Genomic DNA, 27,500 nt, shown 5'->3' with positions numbered 1-27,500 from the left:
AGAGCTTAAGACAATTACGGGGATGCGAGGGGCGGGGGAGGGAGTATGGGGGGGGGGGGGGGGGGGGTCAGGAGGGAGGACTCCGCCAGGTCATAATCAAGATTCTCCAGGGTGCTCTTCCAGCCAATTTGTAGCAGAGAAAAAGGGAGATGAAGTTGCAGAAGAAGTAGAAGGAAAAAATAGGAAGTAGAAGGAAAAAAGGGGTGGAATTTGCAGAAGTAAAAGGGAAAAAAGGAGATGAAATTGCAGAAGAGAAGGGAAAAAAAGAGAAATTGCAGAAGTAGTAGAAGTGGAAAAAAGGGAGATGAAGTTGCAGAAGAAGTAGAAGAATAAAGGGAAAGGAAGCTGTAGAAGTAGAAGAAAAAGTTGTTGAAAAGTGAGAAGAAAATTTGTAGAAAAAGTAGAATAAAGAAAATGAGAGGATGTTGTAGAAGTAGAAGATTAAAAAGGAGATGAAGTTGTAGAATTAGACGATCAAAAAGGAGAGGAAGTGGTAGAATTAGAAGATTAAAAAGGAGAGAAAGTTTTAGTAGAAGTAGAACAACAATAGAAGTGGAAATCGTAGAAGAAGCAGGAGAGAGAGAAGGAGAGAGAGAGAGAGAGAGAGAGAGACTCATAATACAGTACAAGGAACATCGATTCCAAGCTACTGTGACTGGACCCGCGCCATGATAAACATGACCAATCCGGAGTAACGCGACCGAAATCCGATAATGCTCACGAGATAGCGTGCGAGCGACTGTGCACTGTGCATTGACCTGGCACGGTACTATGCCGGAACAACGGATGATGCACGGTGCCCCAGCCGGCGTCGGCGGTGTTTGCAACTGGGGACTAGGAAAAGAGCATCTATTCACAGTGCAGTTGATATGGATTTTTCTGTGTTTCTAAGCTAGTATATATATATATATATATATATAGATATATATATATATATATATATATAGGATATATATATATATATAGATTCAGAACAAAATTAGATACGAATAAAAATATTGAAAGTAATTTTATATTATGATCTCGATTTTCAGAACAAAATTACATGCGAATATAAATATTGAAAGTAATTTTAAATTACGATCCCAATTTTCAGAACCAAATTAGATACGAATAAAAATACTGAAAGTAATTTTATATTATGATCTCAATTTTCAGAAAAAAAATTAGATACGAAATAAAAAATATTGAAAGTCATTTATATTAGGTTCTCTCGATTTTTCAGAACAAAATTACAGGCGAATAAACATATGAAAGTATATATAGATCCCAATTTTCAGACAAAAAAATTAGATACGAATAAAATACTGAAAGTAATTTTCATATTATGAACAAAATCAATTTTTTCAGAATTTATAATTAGATACGAATAAAGATGAACTGAAATTAGAAGAGTAAATTATTCGAGATCTCAATTTCAAGAACAAAATTAGATGCGAATAAAAATACTGGAAGCAATTTTATATTACGATCCCAATTTTCAGAACAAAATTAGACACAAATAAAAATACTGACAAATATTTTATATCACAATTCTAATTTTCAGAACAAATAAAAATATTAAAGTATTTTTATATTACGATCTCAATTTTCTGAACAAAATTATATACGAATAAAAAAAATGCTGAAATCAATTTTATATTGTGATCTCGGTTTTCAGTAGAAAATCATCTACTACCAGTGGAGTAGGGCAACTCAAGAGGCTATATTCTCCTCTAGTCTTTAAGTTGAAACTCCCGAAAAGTTTTTATCGTAGCTATAATTTTTGGAATAACCAGCAATAACAGTAATGAAAACAGGGCACTACTTCTGCGTTCAGTAGCAGGAGAGAGAGAGAGAGAGAGAGAGAGAGAGAGAGAGAGAGAGAGAGAGAATCAAAATAACGATAATGAAAACACGACAGAGACAGAGACAGAGAGAGAGAGAGAGAGAGAGAGAGAGAGAGAGAGAGAGAGAGAGAGAGAGAAAGAGAGAGAGAGAGGAAATATGACAGACACGACCAGAATTCCAAGTTGCTGAAAACATGCAACAAGAAAATGCGAAATAATCAACATTGCACAAGAGCTCACCATGACTTTCGTTATTACTTTTACTATCAATAATAATAATAATCAATAATAATAATAATAATAATAATAATAATAATAATAATAATAATAATAATAATAAGACAGAAACATTGCATTTCATCGAAGCGTCTCACGAGTGGACCCGAGAAGAGGTTTCTTTATAAACGAAATACAATTCGGTAATATCACAAGACTTATCAAGTCGCGGCTGGCTGACCGACCTCGGATGACCTGCTGCCATCATTTCTGCTTCCCTGCCCACTGACCCACCGCCTCTCCCTTAGCCCCCACCACCACTCACTACCGGGCCACCGGCATCTCTCTCTCTCTCTCTCTCTCTCTCTCTCTCTCTCTCTCTCTCTCTCTCTCAGGTATGAAATCCTTGAAGCTCTCTCTCTCTCTGCATAACATCCATAAACCATTATATTCTCTATCTCTCAGGTATAAATTACTTAAAGCTCTTCTCTCTCTCTCTCTCTCTCTCTCTCTCTCTCTCTCAGATAATTATAAGTTTAAAGTCATAATGATGACAGCCCAAGAATAACGTCTGCATCGCAACTATTATTACATCATTACTTTAACATAAACACAGGAATATTATTTCTAAAACTTAAAAGAAAAAAAAACTCAATATTCACGATCTGAATAACAAGCTACCGACGAATACACTGAAAGAACAAACGTGCATTTAACGCATGAGTGCGGATGTGTATACGTGCGCACGAAACGCATCGACGTACGTGTACGTGTACCGTACAGGTCTCCTGAGTCTTGGTTGCCTGTTCTTATATACCAATGGGGGTCTGTACCGTACAATTTCAGAGATGTGAATCAATAATGTCTTACTGCTATTTCCTACACGGCAACACGAACAGAGCTCACTGATGATAGAGAAAACTGCACGAGAAGGTAATTAAGGAAGCTATCTAGTTAGCTGAACTAATTAACTAATAAACACATTCACGCACACTGCACCGTACGCGGCCAAGTGCATTCAGTCACTGTTGTCCTCGTTCCAACCAGCTAAGGCACTGGCTCGAATTCTAGTAGTCAAGGGGTTAAGGACATTAAGTAAGAGAGTGAATTCGATATCAGCGGGTTATTTGTTGCTTTGGAACACGAACTCGCCTGAGTGAACATGAATTCATTTCTTTTGGAACTTGAACTCGCCTGAGTGAAAATGAATTCATTTCTTTTGGAAAACGAACTCGCCTGATTGTGAACATGAATTCATTTCTTTTGGAACATGCAGCTCGCTGGCCCGGGTGAACATGAATTCATTTCCTTCGGAATACAAACTCGCCTGGGTGAACATGAATTCATTTCTTTTGGAACACGAACTCGCCTGAGTGAACATGAATTCATTTCTTTTGGAACACGAACTCGATTTCTGAGTGAAAATGAATGGATTTCTTTGGAACATGAGCTCGCCTGACACTGTGAAACATGAATTCATTTCTTTTGGAAAACGAACTCGCCTGACAGTGAACAATGAATCATGAATTCATTTCTTTTGGAACATGACTCAGCCTGGTCGCCCCCTGGGTGAACATGAATTCATTTCTTTTGGAACACGAACTCGCCTGAGTGAACATGAATTCACTGCCTTTGGAACAATAACTCGCCTGAGTGCAAATGAATTAATTTCCTTAGGAACTTGAACTCGCCTGAGTGAAAGTTAATTAATTTCCCTAGGAACTTGAACTCGCCTGAGTGAACATGAATTCACTGCCTTAGGAACATGCACTCGCCTGAGTAAAAATGAATTCATTTCCTTCGGAATACAAACTGAGTGAAAATGCATTAATTTCCTTAGGAACTTGAACTCGCCTGAGTGAACATGAATTCATATCTGGAACATGAACTCGCCTGAGTGAAAATTAATTCATTTCCTTTAGGAACTTGAACTCGCCCAAGTGAAAATGCATTCATTTTCTTTGGAACATGAACCCGTCTAAGTGAAAATGAATTCATTTCCTTTGGAACAAGAACTCGCCTGAGTGAAAATTAATTTATTTCCTTAAGAACTTGAAACTCGCCCAAGTGAAAATGCATTCATTTTCCTTGAACATTGAACTCGCCTGAGTAAAAATGAATTCATTTCCTTAGGAACTTGAACTCGCCTGAGTGAAAATGAATTCATTTCCTTCGGAAAATGAACTCACCTGAGTGAAAATGAATCCATCTCCTTTGAAACACGAACTCACGCGATCACCTAAGCGAGCGCGTAAATTCATTTCCTTCCGAACGCGAACTCGCTCGAGTAAAAATGAATTCACCTTCGGAACATGAACTCGCGTCAGGGGGAAAATGAACTCCCATTCCAACACACTCACACGAGTCTCGACGACATCAGCGAACTCCCTAAGTAGAAGAAGATTTCACCGTTCAAGAACGAGGGTTAAGATATTATTGCACACCACGACAAATCTCGCCCCAATCTGAGTCGAGGAGTCGCGAGACTTGGGAAAACACCCACCAATTCCCGAAGCATCGGGTTGCATTCACACGTGTGTGCATTCCAGAATGCACACGTTTTGTATAATGCAGAGAGCTTCGCTCGCAGCACTTCCATCTTTTCTCCTTTAAGAGAGGTCGTTAGCCTTTCGTTTCCGAGCGAGCATTCTGTGGGGGCTGGGGGTTGCTAAGTGCGTGTGTTCATAAGGATGGCTTCAGACACAGATACGTACCTAATTTATTATCTACATCAATAAATGTGTTATAACTTTCAATAAACATGAATAAATCCATGGGAAGGTATGTATCTTAACCACTGCCCCAGATACACACACACATATACGTATATACATACATATATACATACTTACATACATACATATGTATATATTTATATAAAACAGTAACTACTTTCAAAAGAACATCATATTTCCTGGAATTTCAAGTCAATGGCCCTTGTCCGTACGTTCCATTTGAATGAATGTCTATCTTCTGAACAATATAGATATATAATATATGTGTGTGTGTGTGTATACAAAGAATAAACTCGTACACAATGTAAACAAACAACACATACATTAACATCCAAGTACACACACTCGCGTCTACCAACTGCATTCTCATTCACGCCATAAGGGGAGACAAGAAGGCTGGGGGGGGATGGTGAGTGGAGGGGGGAGTGGGTTGTCTGGAAGCTTAGGGGAGGCGATTGGGGGGGTGGGGGGGGGGAGGGGGGGGGGGTGCGTGAGGAGGCATTGTGGAGGGGGTAGCAACAGTGCGAACCGTCGCCGCTCCGCTACACGCATGCAACTGCACGAACGTTCGTCGAGATACGACATTAAAAATAACTCCACACGGGGGGAGGCGGCCGAAACGAACGAAAATAGCTAAGCACGAACACGAACTGGAAGGACAAGGACGAAATCGAGCGACCGCGAACAATGGCAAAATTTTCGCAATCTGACGGACGCGGACGAAAACTTGGCACGAAATTGGTGGGTGGTGGGTGGTGAGAAGGGGGAGTTTGGATATCCGTGCAGGAATGAATCGAGGATGGATGAACGCGTACGCACGGAAGCGAAAGCGTGAATTATTATTATTATTATGGATGGATTCCCGGAAGAACCTTGAGAGACAAAGAGGAGGAGGAGGGTTTGTCATGTGAGCCGTTCATTAATAACTCATGAAATTCGAGCTCGATTGACTTAGGTAACGAATATCTCGAGCGATATCAATCGTATACGCCTGAAAGGGCTCGTGATACTGTCATCCTTACACAAACCATTTTTCAAATCTGCATAAAACAGCAAATACAGCATTCCTTTACGACGTGCACCTCATAACTTGAGGTATGTAAACCTTATTATGAATGTATCATACAATTCTTGTCATAATCCTGAATGAGGAATTGAATGGGTTAACTGACGAAACTTGCTTTTAGTATGCAGATGATTAAAGAAAATAGTTCAGACAGTACTGCATTTCGTCTAAAACGTTATGCTTAAAAAATCGTAAAATACTTTATGAAAATAAAACTATTCTTAATAAATTCCAATGAAGATGATTAATGAAAATAGTTCCGACAGTACTGCATTTCGTCTAAAACGTTATGCTTAAAAAATCGTAAAATACTTTATGAAAATAAAATAATTAATAAATTCCAACGCAGATGATTAATGAAAATAGTTCCGACAGTACTGCATTTCGTCTAAAACGTTATGCTTAATAAACGTAAAATACTTTATGAAAATAAAATAATTATTAGTAAATTCCAAAATGAGAAACTGTACAGATAATAATAAAATATGTATATAACATCCATATATAATAAAGAGCTAAAAAAATCGTAAAATACTTTTTTTATGAAAATAAAATAATTATTGACAAATTCATAAATGAGAAACTGTAGATAATAACCAAATATGTGTATATAGCATCCATACATAATGAACAGCTTAAAAAATCGCAAAATACTTTTTTATGAAAATAAAATGCTTATTAGTAAATTCGTTAATGAGAAACTGTAGATAATAATCATCAAATATTTGTATATAACATCCATACATAATGAACAGCAAAGATATAGTAAGGTCCAAAATAGCCCTACTGCTTCTTCAACAGGTAATCCAAGTAGAGTGTCATTCGTGGGTTCACAGGTAGATGAGGGAGGGAGGGAGAGAGGGAGGGAAGCTTTAAGCATCATCATCCGTAGAACAGGTGGAGATGGACACCTGTTGAGACAGGTGCTCATATTTATATAGCAGGCTTCTAGATGATGACCCAGACCTGCAAAAAGGAAAAAAAAAAAAAAAAAAACTCCAGAAATGCTACTGGTTCCAAGAAGGCAAAACGATGTATACTCATCCAGTGAAGAGTTATAAAATAATAAACTCGTCGTTATGCATGACAGCAATTAAACGAGGTGTCATTCATGGCGAAGTCGTAAAACACGATACGTCAAAGTCTACAACAAGGTAGATTAGACCCCCTTCCACAGACAACGTGTTCGTGGTTGTGGGGGACGGGGGAAGGGGAAGGTTTGCCGGTGCATGCACAATGCTTGCCATAACCTGTTTCCTGCTCGTGTATCAATGCACTCAACTGCTTTGCTTTTAAATCATCTTCTTTTTTATTGAAATGCACTAATAAAAAAAAGATCATCGCCTTCACAACAAACATATTGAAATCACTGATTGCCACTCTTTATTAGTTTCGTTACCCCCGACCGATATATAACACGTAAATAATTCATGACACTGATCCCGTAGTATAGGAGGAGGAATCCCGCGGGCTAAAAAAAAAAAAAATAAATAAAAATAAAAACAGGTCTAAACAGCGAGTGACAGCTCGAAAGCATCACTTCACCTCGTGCAGGAGAGCCTGCCACGCCCTCCCACATCTGTCAGATTCGAATGACATATGCCCCACCCCCCTCCATGAACTGGTCGTCACTTTACCGGAAGGAGCGCGCGTGCTATAAGCTCCGCGTCCGACGTCCGCGAGAAGACTGAACCGAAGACGGGGGAGTTTCGCCGTAGAGTTTATCGCGCGTTCGACTGACTGACTTGACTCGACTGACTGACTGCTTTATACACTAACCGACAACATCATCGCCCCGTCCTGACAAATACGGAGTGTGTGGTTCCCAATGGGCATCACTTGGCAGAGTTCATCAGGTGCCGAGCGGACTTCAGCCATGACAAATGGGACGCGTTGCGAAGTCGACAGCGATGCAACGTTGATCAAAGTCTCGAAAACCCAACGTTGAAAATGCACGCAAGGCCATGACAACAACAGCCTGCCTATACAGACTCGAAACCCGACTTCATTCAATCATATGTGTCCCGGCATTTCGTCGGTGTCTTTAGCCACCGAATCTTCATTTCCATTCATCAGCTAACCAATTCATCGACGGGGTCATGTGCGTCCATGTCACGAAGAAGCAACGCGTCCGAATCGACTTCCAGCCGAAGGCGAGAGACGAACGAAGCCGAGCGCCCAGGGATTCGGACGCCACCCGCTGCACGTGGAATTGCGAGTGCGTAGAGCGGCCAGTATTGAACCACGGCCAGGGAGGCGGGGCCCACCCGTTGTGAGAGAGAGAGAGAGAGAGAGAGAGAGAGAGAGAGAGTAAGGGAGGGAAAGTTAGTGAGGGTGGAGAAAGGGGCGGTAATTAAAGGAGGGGCGGAACGACAAAGGATGATAGATTGCTAGGGATGTAACTACGAATCACAAATTGATCTGTGGACGGAGGCAGGACTAAGCATAGCTACCTACTCCTCCCATGAGATACTCCAGTGAAAGGAGGTTACAAAAGAAAGGGAAAAAAGGAAGGGGAGAGGGAAAGGGGTAGGTCATGAATAAGGAGGTAAAAAAAAGAAAGGGGAAAGGGAAGAAAGGGGTAGGTCATGAGAAGGAGGTAAAAAAGAAAAAAAAAGGTAAAGAAGAAAGGAAAAAAGAAAGGGGTAGGTCATGAGGAGGTAAAAAGAAAAGAGGTTAAAATAAAGAGGAAGAAAGGGAAGAAAGGGGTAGGTCATGAGGGGGTAAAAAGAAAGGTAAAAAAGAAAATAAAAAAGAAAGGTAAAAAAGGAAAACAGAAAGGGCTTGGTCATGTGGAAGTAAAAAGAAAGGAGGTAAAAAAGAAAGGGAAAAAAGAAAAAGGGAAAAAGAAAGGTAAAAAAGAAAGGCAAAAAAAAAAAGAAAGGAAAAAAATAAAAGGGGTCGGTCATGAGGAGGAGGAGGAGAAGAAGGGACAAGGGCGGGTTGGGAAAGGTAGGTAAGGTGGGTCAAGCCCCCTTTTTTAGGGGGGAGGAGGAGAGGTGGTCAGGATGGGAGAGCAGCTGGGAGTAGTAACAGGAGCGTCGTCGGCAGGTACACACAGTTGATGATGAGGGAGGGATCTTGCACTCGGTGTTAAGAGAGAGAGAGAGAGAGAGTCTTACTATAATAAGAAAAACGAATGACAAACTCAAATATTGACAAGAGAGAGAGAGAGAGAGATTCCTACACTAGATAAAAAAAATATAAACATTAAAAGAGAGAGAGAGAGAGAGAGAGATTCCTATGTTAAGTAAAGGCAATAAAAATAAAAGCAAACACAAACAAGGAGAGAGAGAGAGAGAGAGAGAGAGAGAGAGAGAGAGATGACGGGTGAAATAGGTGGAATGAAATCCGTCTTGTCTTGAGGAACAAGTACACGATCCCCCCCCACCCCCCACCACCGGTAACTCGGGCCCCACTCCCCCTTCCCCTCCCCCACCCAAGAAGTCCTCGGGAGGTGGGCTAAGAAACTTCTTCCGAGGAAACTTCCGACCCTTCGCCCGCTTCCCGCTCGGAGGATCAGATGTGTGGTGTGTCTTTCTAGGCAGGCAAGTCCTTTCTTCTTGAAGGATATACTCCAATATACTTACAGGATATCCTATATATTTGCAGGATTTGAGAGAAATGATGCATTATTTCCCTCTTAAAGGATATACTCACTTATATTTACGGAATTAGCAAGCAATGATGCATTATTATTATTATTATTATTATTATTATTATTATTATTATTACTCAGAAGATGAAACCTCCTCATATGGACCAAGCCCACCAAAGGGGCCACTTACTGAAATTCTTCAAGCTTCCAAAGAATATTATAGCGTATTTATTTTAATTTTCGTCAATGAAACAAGGCTCTATTTGACCCTAGATTTTACCATGTTTTAATTTACATAAAAAATTAGGAATATAATGTTTACAACTCATGCGGGAGCAGAAAATCTTGCACGCGTCCCGAGTAAGCTGGAGGTCGGATCACGCCTTTTTTTCTTTTTTTTTCTCTTTTTTTACAAGAAAAAGTCAAAATGGATACAGGTTCACGAATAATACATTTCTGATAAAAAGTGGATCTATCGTTTATCCAGGCTAAAAAGGCAGTCGGATACCCATTTACCAAATATAAAAGATAAATTAGAAACCCATTTACTAAATATGAAAGATAAATTGGAAACCCATTTACTAAATATGAAAGATAAATTAGAAACCCATTTACTAAATACAACATATAAATATTAAAATGTGACAGTTCATCAAAGTCCTCATCGCACATAAATGGCTTGAATGGAATCGTTAATGTTATGGTCAATTTTTTACAAATCCCACATAACCTTAAATATGATATTTCCGAACGATGCAGTTGAAAAACATACGAATCAAAGCAGTTTAATGTTGTTTAAGAAGTAAAGGAATGTCTAGTTCTAATTATATTTAAAAAAATAAATAGATGAAGAAATAAATAAAAATTAATAAGTAAATAAATAAATAAATACAAACACTGTGAGAGAGAGAGAGAGAGAGAGAATGTAACCAACACCTAAAACAACACGAGAAAGGTGAACCCGTCGGGCAAAATGACGGACGCCTATATGGAGGGGGGGGGGGGGGGGGGGGGGGGGGGGGGGGGGGGGGGGCAGGATATGCAAATACGCAAGGCATTGATGACGCTATACACCAGCGCAGGACCTCGAAAATCGAAAAGAAACTCGAAACTTCCAATCTGCTTAGAAAGCGAGCAAGCAAGCGGAGACGTCGCCCAGTTGAGAGATATTTTCCATTTGCCAGTTGAGAGATATTTCCATTTGTCCGAAGAACGTAAAGGCTCCAAAGGATTTTAAAATTTCGACTCCTAAGCGCACCGGAAGTTTGGCTGGCAATACACACTTGTGCTTCTCACTTTCAGACGTCCTAATCCTTGTAACTCCTTGTAACTCTCTCTCTCTCTCTCTCTCTCTCTCTCTCTCTCTCTCTCTCTCTCTCTGTTTTCTTTATAACCAATCTTAAATGTAACGGTAGTCTGGTTGGCATTACACACTTGTGCTCTCTCTCTCTCTCTCTCTCTCTCTCTCATACAACCAGATCTTTAAAAAAAAACATGAATACATGATACCATTTCTCTCTCTCTCTCTCTCTCTCTCTCTCTCTCTCTCTCTCTCTCTCTCTCCCCAGATCTTTAAAGACAAAAACAAAACAAAAACAATGAATACATGACACATAAGAAAAACATATTTTTGTATGAAGACCTCGTTCATAATATGGCGATGTTTTGCAAATGACAATGAAACAAAATTAATAAGTAACAGTCTATAATGATGAACTCAAGTCTGACACTGTAAGTAATAGTCTACTATAATGATGACCTCAGGTCTGACATAGTTCCCATAAACATTATAAAAAGTAATGTTCATCAAAATCATCTTCAGAGAGCAGACATAATTCCAAGCTCGCATAGTGACGAGCTTGGCGAATGCATGCCTGCGCATCGCAATGAAAAAAAAACGAATGCGCGCTTGCATGCACGCAAGCCAGCGAAAATATGTGTACCAAAGGAATAATAGAGAGAGAGAGAGAGAGAGAGAGAGAGAGAGAGAGAGAGAGAGAGAATTGCACTGGGAAATTTTAATCAAGTTCGTCCGTTGCAGAGGTAAAAAAAAAAACAGAAAGGTGTATGGAATGAATCTGTATTGTCACAGACAGAAAAGGAAATGTAATTCCCTCGTGTGATGAATTAGGATTAAAAAAAAAATTTTTAAGAGTATATTTCTGCAAGAGGTAGGAAAATGAGAACCCCACCAGGTAGCTGGATGGAAATGAATAACTGCCATGGGATGAATAAATGAAATGAATGCATACAATATGGAAGAAATAAGTGAAGACTTTCTGTACCCTTCCTCCTTAAGGTAAATATGACAAGAAATAATTAACTTAAGGTAAACATGACAAGAGTATTAATTCAATGTTAATGGTAAATTAATAAGAAATCTAGAAATAATCAACGTTAAGGTAAATATGACAAGGAGATAATTGAACGTTAAGGTAAATATGACAGGAGATAATTAAAGTTAAGGTAAATATGACAGGAGATAATTAAAGTTATGGTAAACATGACCAGAAATGACAAACGTTCAGATAAATATGACCAAGGAATAATTAACGTTAAGATAAATATTACAAGAAATAATTAAAAGAGTATACCCCAGCTAAAGGACTGAGAAAATGAGTGCCTGCCATCTTGGGAAATGGAAGGAGAAATGAACATCTCCCATTCTGGAGGGATTATATGACAATAAGATTTTACCATATGGGAGAACAAAAAAAGGAAATGAAAAATGAAAAAAGAATGACTGCAGACTGGGATGAGTGTACCTCCAGCATGGGAGGAGGAGGAGGAGGAGGAGGAGGAGGAACATAGAAGAACCGGCAAGGAATAGAGTAATTAAGGAATAACGAACACGTATAAATAGAAATGGGTATACATCCATTAAAATTAGATTCCGAGAACAATCATTATTCAGTTTCGCCGCTGAAGCCAGATGACAAAAATGGTGCTTTCAAATTAACTCCTGTGTGTGTGTACGAGAGAGAGAGAGAGAGAGAGAGAAGAGAGAGAGAGAGAGAGAGAGAGAGAGTTTTAACAGCAAAACGTACCACGGCGCTCGCTGGGTCCAATCAATTTGCCAATGAAAAAATATGACAGCAGTACAGAGGAGGGCACGCCCATCGTAAAAAGGTTGCCAGAGAGAGAGAGAGAGAGAGAGAGAGAGAGAGAGAGAGAGAGAGAGAGAGGGAGGGATGCCAGGGAGGGGCGGTGGGTAACAGGAAGAAGTAATTAGAAATGGGTGAAAGTGTCATTTATAGATATTTTCTTACATGGGAAAAAGGGGGGGGAGGATAAAAGGGGAAAAGGGGAAAAAGGGAAAAAAGGGAATAACGAAATAATGGAAAACGGAAGAACATGAAAAATGGAAAAAATGGAAAAGGGAAAAGCGTAAAAGGGAAAAAGGAAAAGAGCAAAAATGGAAAAAATGGTAAAAAATGAAAAATTTAAACAAGAAAAAGGGAAAAAGGGAAAGAATAAAAAACAGGAAAAGAAAAAAGGGGAAAATGTAAAAAAAAGGGAAAAAACGGAAGAAATAGAAAAAAGGAAAAAAGGGAAAAATGGAATAAAAACCTCCTCCCCAAGACTACAAATCGTTAGGACATTCCGAGGCAGCCCCATTGTTTACCTAAGGTGGTACGGTAGGTCGTGGGATGACCTCATTATCCAGATGGGGTTTTAGAGGACGTAGGAGGAGGAGAGAGAGAGAGAGAGAGAGAGAGAGAGAGAGAGAGAGAGAGAGAGAGAAATAACGATCCCTCTAAAGGGACCACCTTCCGTAATTGAACCTTCAAAGCTGAAGAGTCGAAGGAAATGTAATCTCTCTTCCAGATTTCAGCGGAAAATAATCGAAGGAAATGTAATCCATTTTTCCAGATTTCAGTGGAATATAATCAAAGGAAATGTAAATTTCTTTTCCAGAATCCAGCGGAAAATAATCGAAGGAAATGTTTTCTCTTTTTTCCAGATTTCAGCGGAAAAGTAATCGAAGGAAATGTAATCTCTTTTTTCCAGATTTCAGCGGAAAATGATTGAAGGAAATGTAATCTCTCTTCCAGAATCCAGCGGAAAATAATCAAAGGAAATGTAAATCTCTTTTCCAGAATCCAGCGGAAAATAATCGAAGAAAACGAAGCTCAATCGAAGCGGAAAGTAAGAAGGAAATGTAATCTCTTTTTTCCAGATTTCTGCATAAAATAATCGAAGGAAATTTAATCCTTTTTTTCCAGAATACAGCAGAAAATAATCAAAGCAAATGTAAATGTCTTTTCCAGAATCCAGCTGAAAATGATCGAAGGAAATGTAATCCTTTTTCCCAGAATCCAGCGGAGAGTAATCGAAGGAAATGTAATCTCTTTTCCAGAATCCCGCTGAAAATAATCGAAGGAAATGTAAATCTCTTTTCCTGAATCCAGCTGAAAATGATAGAAGGAAATTTAATCCTTTTTTCCAGAATCCAGCGGAGAGTAATCGAAGGAAATGTAATCTCTTTTTTCCAGATTTCAGCGGAGAATAATTGAAGGAAATGTAATCCTTTTTTCCAGAATCCAGCGGAAAATAATCAAAGGAAATGTAAATCTCTTCTTTCCAGAATCCAGTGGAAAATAATCGAAGGAAATGTAAATCTCTTTTTCCAGATTTCAGCGGAACATATGGACCTTGCCATACACTGGAAGCTTTCGATTTTCTATTCGTTTCAGCAGCCACTGATTGACGATGACACTAATAGACCTGTGTCATATGACGCTTTCTTGGTGAGAACGACAATGCTACTCGTGGAAATGAAACAGGACTTGTTGAGAAGGCAAAAAAGTTGAGGAAGATACAATGTGGTTGATGAAAATATTTTGTGCGTCACAAAGGTGTTTATAAACATTACTGAGATTGTCTTGAAGCTGCTAACACTGCTGATGCAGAGGAAGGATTACCTTGAAACTGCCAACATCAGTGATGCAGAGAGAAGGTTATTCTTGAAACTGCAAACATCAATGATGTAGAGAAAGGGTTATTTTTAAACTGCCAACATCAGTGATGCAAAGAAAGGGTTACTTGGAAACTGCCAACATCGCTGATGCAGAGAAAGGGTTATTTTTGAAACTGCCAACTTTTTTGTAAACTGCCGACCTCAATGATGCAGAAAAAGGGTTACGTAAAAAAAAATGATGCACAAGTTGATAAAAACAGCTGTAAACGTCGACGGCCGTCTTCAAGACATCAATCACGCTGACAGAGGTACGATGCAATGCAGAGCAGTATTGTAAAAAATAAAATTTAAAAAAAAGTGACAGCACCTGGGAGGGAGGGGGAGGGTATGGGAGTGGGGGGAGGGAGGAGAGGGGTTGTTGTCAACTCAACAGCAGAAGCAGTATTTGCAAGAAAACGTGATTAAAGTTGAACTGCCTCTTGACGACGAGCGTCGAAACAGTTTGCCATTTGGCATCTGCAGCGGGAAGGGGGATGGTCTCCTTTAACTATACCGTGAGAGAGACTTTAATGTAGTGGTCAGAGCAATGAACAAACTTTAATTTGAGTTACGCAAGTTGTTGTGGCGGCGGCTGTGGTGATACTCATGAGAGGAGAGACAGACAAAAAATAATATAATCAAAGGTTTTTTTTTAAGGTTAAAGGTTTAACTTTAATTATTATTATTATGGATTTTCTTAGGGTAAAAAGGGTTTGTAGCTTAGATTTATTAATTATTTATTATTATTATTATTATTATTATTATTATTATTATTATTTTATTTACAAAAGCACTACAAATTAAACAAATGTGTCAATGAGAATAAAATACTTATAAAAATGCAATTACTCACTAAAAAAAATGTATTTTATTAATAAAGGAAAAAGGATATGATTATTTATATATATTATATATTTTTTTTTTTTTTTTTTTTTTTGCTTATTCACAGGTGCCCTCCAATTCGACTGGGTGGTGCCATTTATAGTGTGGGGTTCCGGGTTTGCATCCTGCCCCTCCTTAGGAGTCCATCGCTCTGCTTTTACTGTGGGGCGCCCGTTTCTAGGAGCCCACACTCTTCTGCATCAGGTCTGAGGAGCTACTTCAGCCTCTATTTTTTCCAGACTCTTTTTCAGGATCTTGGATCGTGCCCTAGTGCTCCTATGATTATGGGTACGATTTCACCCCTGGCATATCCCCTATACCCTTCGTTATTTTCTATTTTCAGATCTTGATACTTATCCAGTTTTTTCCCTCCTCTTTCTCTTCAACTCTGGTGTCCCCATGGTATTGCGACATCAATGAGTGATACTTCTTCTTGACTTTGTCAATCAACGTCACGTCTGGTCTATTTGCACGTATCACCCTATCTGTTCTGATACCATAGTCTCGAGGATCTTTGCCTGATCGTTTTCTATCACTCCCTCAGGTTGGTGCTCGTACCACTTATTACTGCAAGGTAGCTGATGTTTTCTTGCACAGAGGCTCCAGTGGAGGGCTTTTGCCACTGAATCATGCCTCTTTTTGTACTGGTTCTGTGCAAGTTACTGGACATTCGCTTGCTATGTGGTTTATGGTTTCATTTTTTGTATTGCACTTCCTACATATGGGAGAGATGTGATTTCCGTCTATCGTTCTTTGAAAACATATCTGGTTCTTAGGGCCTGATCTTGTCCGCTGTTATCATTCCTTCAGTTTCCTTCTTTAGCTCTCCCCTCTGTAGCCATTGCCATGTGTCATCGCTGGCTAGTTCTTTAGTCTGTCTCATGTATTGTCCGTGCATTGGTTTGTTGCGCCAGTCGTCTGTTCTGTTTGTCCTTCTCCTGTCTCTGTATATTTCTGGGTCTTCGTCTACTTTTATTAGTCCTTGTTTCTTCCCATGCACTCTTAAGCCACTCGTCTTCACTGGTTTTCAGATATCTTGCCCCAGTGCTCTGTTCTCGATGTTGACGCAGTCCTCTAGGCTTAGTAGTCCTCTCCCTCCTTCCTTTCGTGTTATGTATAGTCCTGTCCGTATTTGCTCTTGGGTGTAGTGCTTTGTGTATTGTCATATGTTTCCTCGTTTTCTGATCTATGATGCGGAGTTCTGCCTTCGTCCATTTCACTATTCCTGTGCTGTATCTGATTACTAGCACTGCTCATGTGTTTATAGCTTTTATCATATTTCCGGTTTTGAGTTTTGAATTGAGTATCGCCATGAGTCTCTGCATATATTCTTTCCTGATCGCGCCCTTCATCTCTTGGTGTTTTATATCCCCTCCTTCCATTATTCCCAGGTATTTGTATCCAGTCTCATCGATGTGTTTGATGTTCCTCCCATCTGGCAAGCTTTTATCCCTTCAGTTCTTGTTACTTTGCCCTTTTGTATGTATAGATTATTATTATTATTATTATTATTATTATTATTATTATTATTATTATTATTATTATTATTATTATTATTATCTTAAATGCATACATATTAAACAAATGTGTCAATGAATACGTTGCTAAAAAAATGCACAACTAAAAAAAATGTATATTCTTAATTAAGGTAAAAGGATGCAACTATATTATTATTAATATATTATTGTTATCATTATTATTTAAATGCATACAAAGTAAACAAATGTGTCAGTGAATAAATTACTGAAAAAATGCACATCCAAAAGATGTATTTTCTTAATTAAGGTAAAAGGATGCAACTATATTGTTATTTATTATTACTACTATTTATCATTATCATATATAAATGCGTACAAAGTAAACAATGTGTCCATGAATACATTAATATAAATAAAAAATACACACCTAAAAAATTTATTTTCTTAAGGCAAAAGGATGCAACTATAATATCATTATTATTATTTAAATGCATACAAAGTAACTAATAGTGCCACATTGAATATATTACTTAAAAATGCACATTTAAAAGAAATGTAAATACGCGATAGTTACGCACACCAGCATATGCTGTATTTACACATGCAAATGAGAGACTACGTATATTTCCTAACGCAAATTTAATGTCCAGAACAAGCAATAAATAAAGAAATAAATGATAAATTATATATATATTTTTTATATATATATATATATAATAAATATATTATATATATATATAGATATACATATATATATATACAAACAGTTAAGATTATTCAGAAAAGAAACGAAAGCCACAAGACCCACACCAGAGGGATAAGGGAATTCCAAAACCATTTTACCCATTTCATTTCTATTCAGACTTTGGAGGGAAGTAAATGTAAAACAATCTGTTGCAGGTGTCAAAATGCAAAAAAAAAAAAAAAAAAGGTAAGCCTCTTTTTAGTCAGCACACAAACGATGCATTCGGTCTCCCCCCCCCCCCCCTCCTCATTTCGAAAATGAGAATTATGTATTGCAAAAAATTATGTGATTTGGCCAAAATTTTCAGAGATATTTCTCTCTCCAATATTCGTATGAAAAGGAGAGAAAAAAAAGAAAAAAAAACACTCATCAGTTCTGCTTATTCTTATTTGAGGGAGAATGACTGACAGACACACGCTAAAATAAGCTGCAGTTTCGCTTGCTTTTATTTCCTGAGAGAGAGAGAGAGAGAGAGAATATTTCTCATGTGTTTTCTTTTATTTTTTTTTTTATGTGTTAGGTCATGTTTCATCCAATCTCTTCCATCCATCTCTCTCTCTCTTCTCTCTCTCTCTCTCTCTCTCTCTCCAACCGGGCTGCTGCGGCCAGCTATAGCTGATCATCTACCAAGTACTAATTTACAAATCAACAGCGACGAAACATATATCTCTCTATTTAGCTCGATAATTCGAACCGAGATCATCTTCTTAGTATAGTATGGACCACACGAGAGAGAGAGAGAGAGAGAGAGAGAGAGAGTACCCTGAGCAGTCCTGACCCAGTGCAGTGTGTGTGTGTGTGTGTGTGTGTGAATGTGTGCGTGAAGGGTGGGAAGGGGAGAGGAGGGGAGGGAGAGAGGGAGCGAACTGGGCAGTATTTCCTTTTGGGGGAAATTTTTATGTCATAAATAAGAAACTTTAGTATCACGGAGATAACTTTCCCGTCCCCTGGGAAGGCGGGACGGAGAGGAGAGATAACTTTTGTCCGCAGACCAAAACGACGGATTTGTTATCGCGCGAGGTGAGAGGATCATTAACGCCTGTGTACACATGTACACAAACATACACATATCATATGTATATATATATATATATATAATATATATATATATATATATATATATATATATATTATTCTTCCAGATCGGTGATTTCAGCTTTAAAAAGCACGTAACACACAAAAGATGGGATAATTCACACAAAAATAAAACGTGAATGAATAACTGAGCGCATTCCTAACCCACACACACACGCGCACACACACACACACACACACACACACACACACACACACACACATATATATATATCTATATATATATATATATATATATATATATATGCATACAATCACACATGCATATATACCACATACGTGTGTGTATACATATATATATATTATATCTATATATGTATATATATAAAATACACACACTATATATACCATATATATTATATATATATAATATATATATATATATATATATATATTATAAGAAGGAGAGAGAGTGACTCGCATGTGTTATAAATACTGCTAAACTGTGTCTTTCGATCTATATTTAGAAAGATATTTATCAATTCATGTTTAGCAAAGCAATAAACAACTTATACATAGAGCCTACGTATAAAACCATGAATGAAATTGATAAAGAGTCACACGTACTCATGTATAATATATAGAAAAATATTCCATTCATAAAAAAAAATTCTACTACAATTCAGTATTATAATTTGCTATTACGTTGAACACCTGCCCTTTAATGGTTACACAATAACAAATGTTCACTATTAAGTGGTAAATGTACTTCGGGTGAAATAAATGGCACCGTTTCTCGTGTATAGAAAAATTGTGATCTCCAAATAAAATGTAAGTAAATTATAATTACACAATCTCAGAAAATTCAAGAATATATTTGAACGTCCCTAGAGCTAAAAAGAATAAATTCAGATCAATACATGATATTCTATAGAAAAATAGTCATATTAAACATCAAATAAATAAAAGTACTTCAACAAAAGTAACAAAATTAAACAGACATTTTCTTGACAGACTTGTCAGAAAAAATATTTAAAATAAAATTAAAGGATTAACTGAATAGTAATAAATAAAAGCATTTTGTCAAAAGTACCAAAAGTGAACAGACAAAATCTCATAAAAGGTGGAACGGAGAAAGAAGACACAAAAAGATATTAAGAAATATAAATGGACAGCACACAAATAAAAGCCCTTTGTCAAAAGTACCAAAACTGGACAGCAAAATGTCATAAAAGATTGGACCGAGAATGAAGACACAAAAAATATAAAGAGCACAAATAAAAGCACTACCAAAAGTAACAAAACTGAGCAGGCAAAATGTCATAACAGATTAGGACCGAGAATGAAGAACAAAAAAATATAAAGAAATATAACTAAACCGCACATAAATAAAAGCATTTTTGTAAAAAGTACCCAAAACTGTCATAAAAGATTGGACCGAGAATGAAGACACAAAAAATATAAAGAGCACAAATAAAAGCACTTTACCAAAAGTAACAAAACTGAACAGGCAAAATCTCATAAAAGGTGGAACGGAGAAAGAAGACACAAAAAGATATTAAGAAATATAACTGGACGGCACATAAATAAAAGCCCTTTGTCAAAAGCAACAAAACTGAACAGGCAAAATGCCATAAAAGATTGGACCGAGAATGAAGACAAAAAATATAAAGAAATATAACTGGACAGCACACGAATAAAAGCCCTTTGTCAAAAGTAACAAAACTGAACAGGCAAAATGCCATAAAAGATTGGGTGGAGAATTCATACAAAAAATATAAAAACATGAAGAAATGTCATCATCATCGAAGAACAAGGACACATGTAATATACCAATTTGAACACTAGAAGATTCAGAAAGTACCCAGAGAGTAATAAAAAAAAAAAATGGGTGGCCCGAGATGGGCGGTTAGGCGGCAGGGAGGGAGGGAGGCAGGCAGGCAGGCAGGTAGGTAGGGCAAGCACCAGGTAGGTCGTTTAAAGGGGCCTGCATGCAGGCAGGCAGGCAGGCACCACGGCGGGCGCGACGGTCCCTCTCAGGCAAATCCGCCTGGAAAACCGCCCAGAATACAGCTTTCTCCTTCGAATGTCTGGCAATAAACAAAATAAAGGAGCAGGGAGCAGGAACGGGCTAAAATTATCCCGCCTCTAATGCCTGAGAGAGAGAGAGAGAGAGAGAGAGAGAGAGAGAGAGAGAGAGAGAGAGAGAGAGAGAGAGTCGTCTCAGGTACTGAGTACGGGAACACTTACTCTTGAGAATTTCCAAAGTATTCAATTTGGAGTGCAACACAAAGAGAGAGAGAGAGAGAGAGAGAGAGAGAGAGAGAGAGAGAGAGAGAGAGAGAGAGAGATTCGTTTCTGGTATTGAGTACGGGAATATTTACTCTTTATTCAACTGAGAGGGAGAGAGAGTTGTACTTTACGATCCAACAATAAAAGCGTGCTATAAATAGAAGCACGGGCGAGAGAGAGACAGAGAGAGAGAGAGAGTTTCGCTTTAAGCCCCAAAAATAAAAACTCGCTATAAATAGAAGCAAGCAAAGGAGTTATGGTTTGGATTCAGGATGTTCCTTTAAAGTACATCCAGAATCCGGTCTTCTTTAAAGTAACTGAAATCTCTCTCTCTCTCTCTCTCTCTCTCTCTCTCTCTCTCTCTCTCTCTCTCTCTGCAGCATGACTTGGCCATGAGAGTTCATTTCTTTTGGCTGAATGACGAAATAATATATACCATATATATATATATATATTATATATATATATATATATAGATATATATATATATATATATATATATATATACTACTATGATTTGCCACTACCTTTTAAATTTAATACATTTTACTGATATTTCAGAAACGAAAATTTGAACGTACAAAATTTTGCTACAAAATAAGACACATAAATACGCCCCAAAAATGACCTTGCTTGGGAAAAAAAAATAAAAATAAACTTACTCAGGCAGTGGCACGAGTCGAACAAAAATGAATTCCGCGCAGCATCTGTCGTCAATAATTTCATCTCGCGAAAGCGAATTTGCAGCTGCGAACTTGCATCCCACAAATCGGAAAGTTTTGCGAAAGTTTAATAGGACAGGAAATGCATCTGTTATCCGCCAGACGGCGGCGTCACAGGAGTGGAAAACAAAAAAAAAAAAAAAAAAAAAAGGAAATATTTCGTTTTATTATATGTATTTCAAAATACAAGGTGTCCATAAAGTCCCAGTACCATTCTAAACAACAACGACTCGTAATGGTACTGGGACCTTATGGACACCCTGTACTGTATACGACGGTTGAAATCATTGAACTGAATATAGAATTTAGGGGTAAGGCCACAGCACTGGGACCCTTTAATGTCATTCAGGTGTAAAGGTATGACAGGAGAAAAACCTCAAAGCAGTTGCACTGTGGATCAATTAGTTAGGAGATGGTTAAGGAACGGAAGATGTGCGCTGGTTCGAATCCACGAGATTAACGTATATGGAAATGTATTCATTCCGCGACCTGTTATAGCAGCTTCCAACTTATGCTACAATTTTTCTCGAATATTTCTGACGAGGAATAAAAGGAATAAACGTTCATTTACTTATAAACAATAACGGTTACGGCTTACATATACATTATATATATATATATATAATATATATATATATATAATATATATATATATGAATTTCTATCACATCACCGTGATTTACATACAGCCATCATGCTACAGATGCCCTTTAATATCCAATTCGCCCTATAACCCGGAATAAATTAATACATTTTCGCACACGTTAAACTCGTGGATTCGAACCAGCGCGTAGAGGAGAAATCAGGACTCCAGTGAGGTTACCGACTCGGCCAATAAAACTAAAGACATTCCACCCCTTCGGTTCCTATATATATATATATCTATAGATATATATATATATATATATATATATATATATATATATATATATATATATATATATATATGAAAATATATATTAATTCCGAGGTAGAGTGAATTAGATATTAATTAAAAGGGGACATTTGTACGAACTTTACGTTCACACTCCAAACCCAAACCCCAAACCCACCCCAGAGGGGGAGGGAGGGAAGGAGGGAGGGGGGGATTGGTAACGACACGAGAAGTCGGGCTACGCGTAAACAACCGTCACTCACGGGCGATTTTCCGAAAACTTCGCGTCCGAATAAGCTTCTTAAAAAAAAAAAAGTTCGAAAAAGCCAAAGGCGATTTCTGTGGAGTTGACTCGACCTCCCGAGAAGGGGAAGGAATATTATCCTATCGAGTAGAATTCATTCTTTATATTTTTCTCCTCCTCATATTTTTTTTTTTTATTTATTTACAATTAATAGGTTTTCACTCTGGGTCGGATTGTTTTTTTATTATTTTTTATTTGTTATTTATTTATTTTATTATTTATTTATTTATTTATTTATCTATTTATTTATTTTGGGGGTTTTTTCATTCTGGGTTGGATGGTTTCGTTATTTTTTTCTATTTTTTAAGCTGTTTTAAAAGGACAACAGTATACACAAAGTCACAAAAACAGAATATTAAATGTCAGACTGTTTTAAACCAAAAAACTAATTGCACATGAATAACACACACACACACACATATATATATATATATATATATTTATATAATATAATATTTATTACATATATATATATATATAATATTGTATAAGTATATGTTATAATATAATATATATATAATAATTATATAATATAATATAATATATATAATATTATATATATAGATATTAGTATATACTTTTTTTACACGTAATTAGTCTTTAGGAAAAGTACAGTCGGACATTTAATACTCTGTTTTCATGACTTTGTGAACATATTGTTATTTTAAGCAGCATAAAAGAATAAAAAGAAACATATATATATATATAGAAATATATATATACATATATATTTTGCATATATTTACAAACATATATATACAAATATCCAGGATTTAAATGTTAACAAAGCTTCAACATATATCTATATATATATATATATAATAATATATATAATATATATATATATATATATATTAATAGTGTATTATAATATATATATATATATATATATATTATATATATATATAATATGTAAGATATATACACATGACTCGTAAAAACGTTCTGTTACAACAGAATCCAGCTAATAAAAGGAGACCATAAAAACGCCAAAATATATATAGAGAAAATACTGTATTTCAGAGACTGCTGCCTTTTCCCTTTTCTGTAACTTTTCTCATTCATCTACCTGAAGAGGGAGACAGCAGCAGTCTCTGAAATATAGTATTTTCTCTATATATTTTGGCGTTTTTATGGGCTCCTTTGATTAGATGTATGCACATATATATATGCCTATGTATACATACATACATACAAATATGTATATCAGTAAAGATATTGTATATACTTAATTTATAACCGGGCGTCTCAAGTCTACCTATTTACAAACAAACCATCCGAATCATTATTCATATTTGGGCTGCCCCTAATTTCATCGCTATGCCTTCGCCCGTTCGTCCGTCTAGCTAGCATTCCCGAATTCCTCTACGGCCACCCCCCGCCCCCCTTCGCTCAGTGTCAGTCGCCTTCCAGTCCCCTTCCAGTCGCCTTCCAGTATTTCCAGCCAGATGACTATCTGTCAGCGTCTCCCGAAGGTCTCGCCAGAACCAATGGCACGCTTTTAATAGCTGACGAAAGTGTCGATCGAGTAGTTACGCCTTTTGTTGCCAGGAAGCGATTGGGGTTTGGGGGCGGGGGTGGTGGTTAAGGGGGGTTAGGTAATGAGGTTGCAATTGCTGCTAGCTGGTGCCGAGCAACCCTGAGGAATTTCCAGGCCACAGGCGCTGGAATCTATTTCCCGAACGGGAGGGACTACTACATTTCTTACTCTCGCTCCCAGAGATATTTTCACTGCCGACGAAACCAACAAAATTTTCTCTCTCTCTCTCTCTCTCTCTCTCTCTCTCTCTCTCTCTCTCTCTTCCATCTTCTGAGGTCGCGGCGTTGCTGCTTTTGTGCTTCCTGAAGGTTCCCCTTTAGTCTGCATGTTTAACGAAAGAGAGAGAGAGAGAGAGAGAGAGAGACCTTACAGCTGGAGAGAGATGGGGAGTATTGTCTACTAGCGGCTTTTTTTTTCTCACCCTTTTATGGAATTTTTTTTTATACCTCGTAGTTCAAAGGCAATAACGTATATGTGCTAGCTCTCTCTCTCTCTCTCTCTCTCTCTCTCTCTCTCTCTTCCCCCGAATTCGTTCTTGGTTCTGCTTCTTCATTCCGGTGTATAACACGGTTAGTATGCAAATGGAGAATGCTCCCTCTGGTGCGGAAAGAAAAAAACCCGTTGATTACAAATGATATTTTTGCTGGAATTCTTCGATCTCTGGAAGACGCCTTCCCTCGACTTCGTGATTGGGGCCTGGAATTTTTTAAAACCATTTTCAAATCGATTATCATTGAAATATTTTCATAATCGTAAAAAAGTAAAAAAAAAAAATCTGTAACATTAAATATTAAATCATTAACAACACTACCTCAATATATATATATATATATATATTATATTATATATGATATATATTTAATATATATATATTCATATATATATATATATATATATATATATAATATATATATATAAAATATTACGTGTGCGTGTGCCTATGTTTTTCCTGTTTATCAAAGCCCGTGTTAGATTTATGTTTTTTCAAAGACTGGCCATCCATAAATTCCCAAATTAAAACAACACCGCACGGATCCCATTCGAATGAAGAATGAATCATAATTGTCCGCTATGGCGCGAGCAATGACATCTCGTTAAAAATAATACCCTATCTCATTAATACCACCGTACAAATAAACTGACACTTTGCCTAAAATTGACCGAGGTTACAACATGGAGTAATATTAGTTTTCCAAATGGCCTCAGAATAACTTTATGTTTCAAAGAAGAAGTATATAATATATATATATATATATATATATATATATATATATATATATATATATATATATTAATTCCATATCAAATAACTTCACTGGCTTGTCAAATAATGGCTGTGGAAAGAATATATGAGACTCTTACAAGAAAAATAAAAATAGAAACAGAGTACTATGTTCACTATACTTCTAAAACAGTAAGCCAGTTATGTAAGTGGATAATATTGTGAACATGTTTGAGTGAAAAAAAATTTAAAAGTTTAAAAATGTATTGCATGAGTATAACCTGCTCATGTTTATCTATATTTCAAACCAAATTCTTAATTAAAGTAAGCGTACTGAGAGAGAGAGAGAGAGAGAGAGAGAGAGAGAGAGAGAGAGAGAGAGAGAGAGCCACAATTAATAAAATGACAAAACATACCATACTGCATCCAACATTTTCACTGTACCATCAATTAGAGAGAGAGAGAGAGAGAGGGAGAGAGAGAAAAGACGAGAGAGAGAGGAGAGAGAGAGAGAGAGAGAGATAGAGAAGAGAAGAGACTATAGAATAAAGAATAATTTGAAGCACAGGCTGGCTAGGGGAGAGAGAGAAGAGAGAGAGAGAGATAGAGAGAGAGAGAGAGAGAGAGACCTACCTACCTACCTTTGCGAATCCCAAGTGATTAGATTAGCATACTGTTCTAATCAGGGGACAGAATCTTATAATTAGGAAATTAGGATTAAGAGCCGTATCGAGTGGAGGTAAGGAGGGGGTGTGTGCAGGGGAGGGGGAAGGGGGGGTGAGTTATGATTAAAAGCAACTATATTAACGATATGAGAGAGAGAGAGAGAGAGAGAGAGAGAGAGAGAGAGAGAGAGTATATCATATCTCGGGAGTATATCACTCTTTAACGACACTCGCACCGATAAAAGAAGAAATAAATAGAGCGATTAATAACAGCACAAAACAAATAACAAAAAAGATATACAGAATATTCTATCGAGAGTGTATTTGACTAGCGTCGTACCTTTATCATCTGCTGTGTATTTGACTAGCGTCGTACCTTTATCATCTGCTGTGTATTTGACAAACGTCGTACCTGTATCATCTGCGAAGGTATTTGACAAGTGTCGTACCTTTATCATCTGCTGTGTATTTAACTAGCGTCGTACTTTTATCATCTGCTGTGTATTTAACTAGCGTCGTACTTTTATCATCTGCTGTGTATTTAACAAGTGTCGTACTTTTATCATCTGCTGTGTATTTAACAAGTGTCGTACTTTTATCATCTGCTGTGTATTTAACAAGTGTCGTACTTTTATCATCTGCTGTGTATTTAATAAGTGTCGTACTTTTATCATCTGCTGTGTATTTATCAAGTGTCGTACTTTTATCATCTGCTGTGTATTTAACAAGTGTCGTACTTTTATCATCTGCTGTGTATTTAACAAGTGTCGTTCTTTTATCATCTGCTGCGCATTTGACAAATAATAATAAATTTGTAACTTCAGCAACAATTTTTGGTCAGAATAAACCGGAGTCCTTTCAGAAATGAAGCCAGAGAAAGAAGAAAGATCAGTTAAAAGCGTGTCGTACCTGATATCATTTGCTGTGTATTTGACAAGTGTCGTACCTTTATCATCTGCGAACGGTATTTTGACAGGAGGAAGTGGCTGTGGTCACACCAGGACTATATAATATCCGACGCACCACTCTATTTACAAAGGAGAGGTTATAAAGTTATGGAAATAGGAGTCGAAATAGGAGTCATATACTAAAAAAAAAATGGAAATTTCCCTTCGACAGGCGTGTTTGAAGAGATCCGGGACAAATACGGTTGGGGGAATAATAGCAGATATTCCTTCACAAAACACTTGATATGGGAGTAACTAGACGCTAATTCAGAACATACAGTGCGTTTATTTACTTTAACACTTACTTGCTCATCCGTGAGTGTGTGTGTGTGTATATATGTATGTACATATGTACGTATGTATATATGTATCAACTATCGATCTATTCCG

General features: G+C 37.3%; 1 protein-coding gene across 5 annotated transcripts in view; it reads right to left on the bottom strand.

Moving 5' to 3' along the window:
• Positions 1-27,500, bottom strand: part of LOC135209676 (ras-GEF domain-containing family member 1B-like) — a 966,569-nt gene that overhangs the window by 734,339 nt on the left and 204,730 nt on the right. For 2 of the 5 annotated variants that reach the window (XM_064242414.1, XM_064242415.1), the window contains exon 1: positions 7,484-7,612. The exons of the other annotated variants lie outside the window; for them this stretch is intronic. The gene's annotated coding sequence lies outside the window, so the exon portion shown is untranslated. Of the gene's footprint in view, positions 1-7,483; positions 7,613-27,500 lie in introns of those variants that run through there. 5 annotated transcript variants of the gene reach the window in all.

The sequence above is a fragment of the Macrobrachium nipponense genome, chromosome 38 (genome assembly GCF_015104395.2).
Source record: "Macrobrachium nipponense isolate FS-2020 chromosome 38, ASM1510439v2, whole genome shotgun sequence".
Classification (NCBI taxonomy): domain Eukaryota; kingdom Metazoa; phylum Arthropoda; class Malacostraca; order Decapoda; family Palaemonidae; genus Macrobrachium; species Macrobrachium nipponense.
The sequence above is the reverse complement of the archived record's forward strand: the minus strand, read 5'-3'. Positions and strand labels throughout refer to the sequence as shown.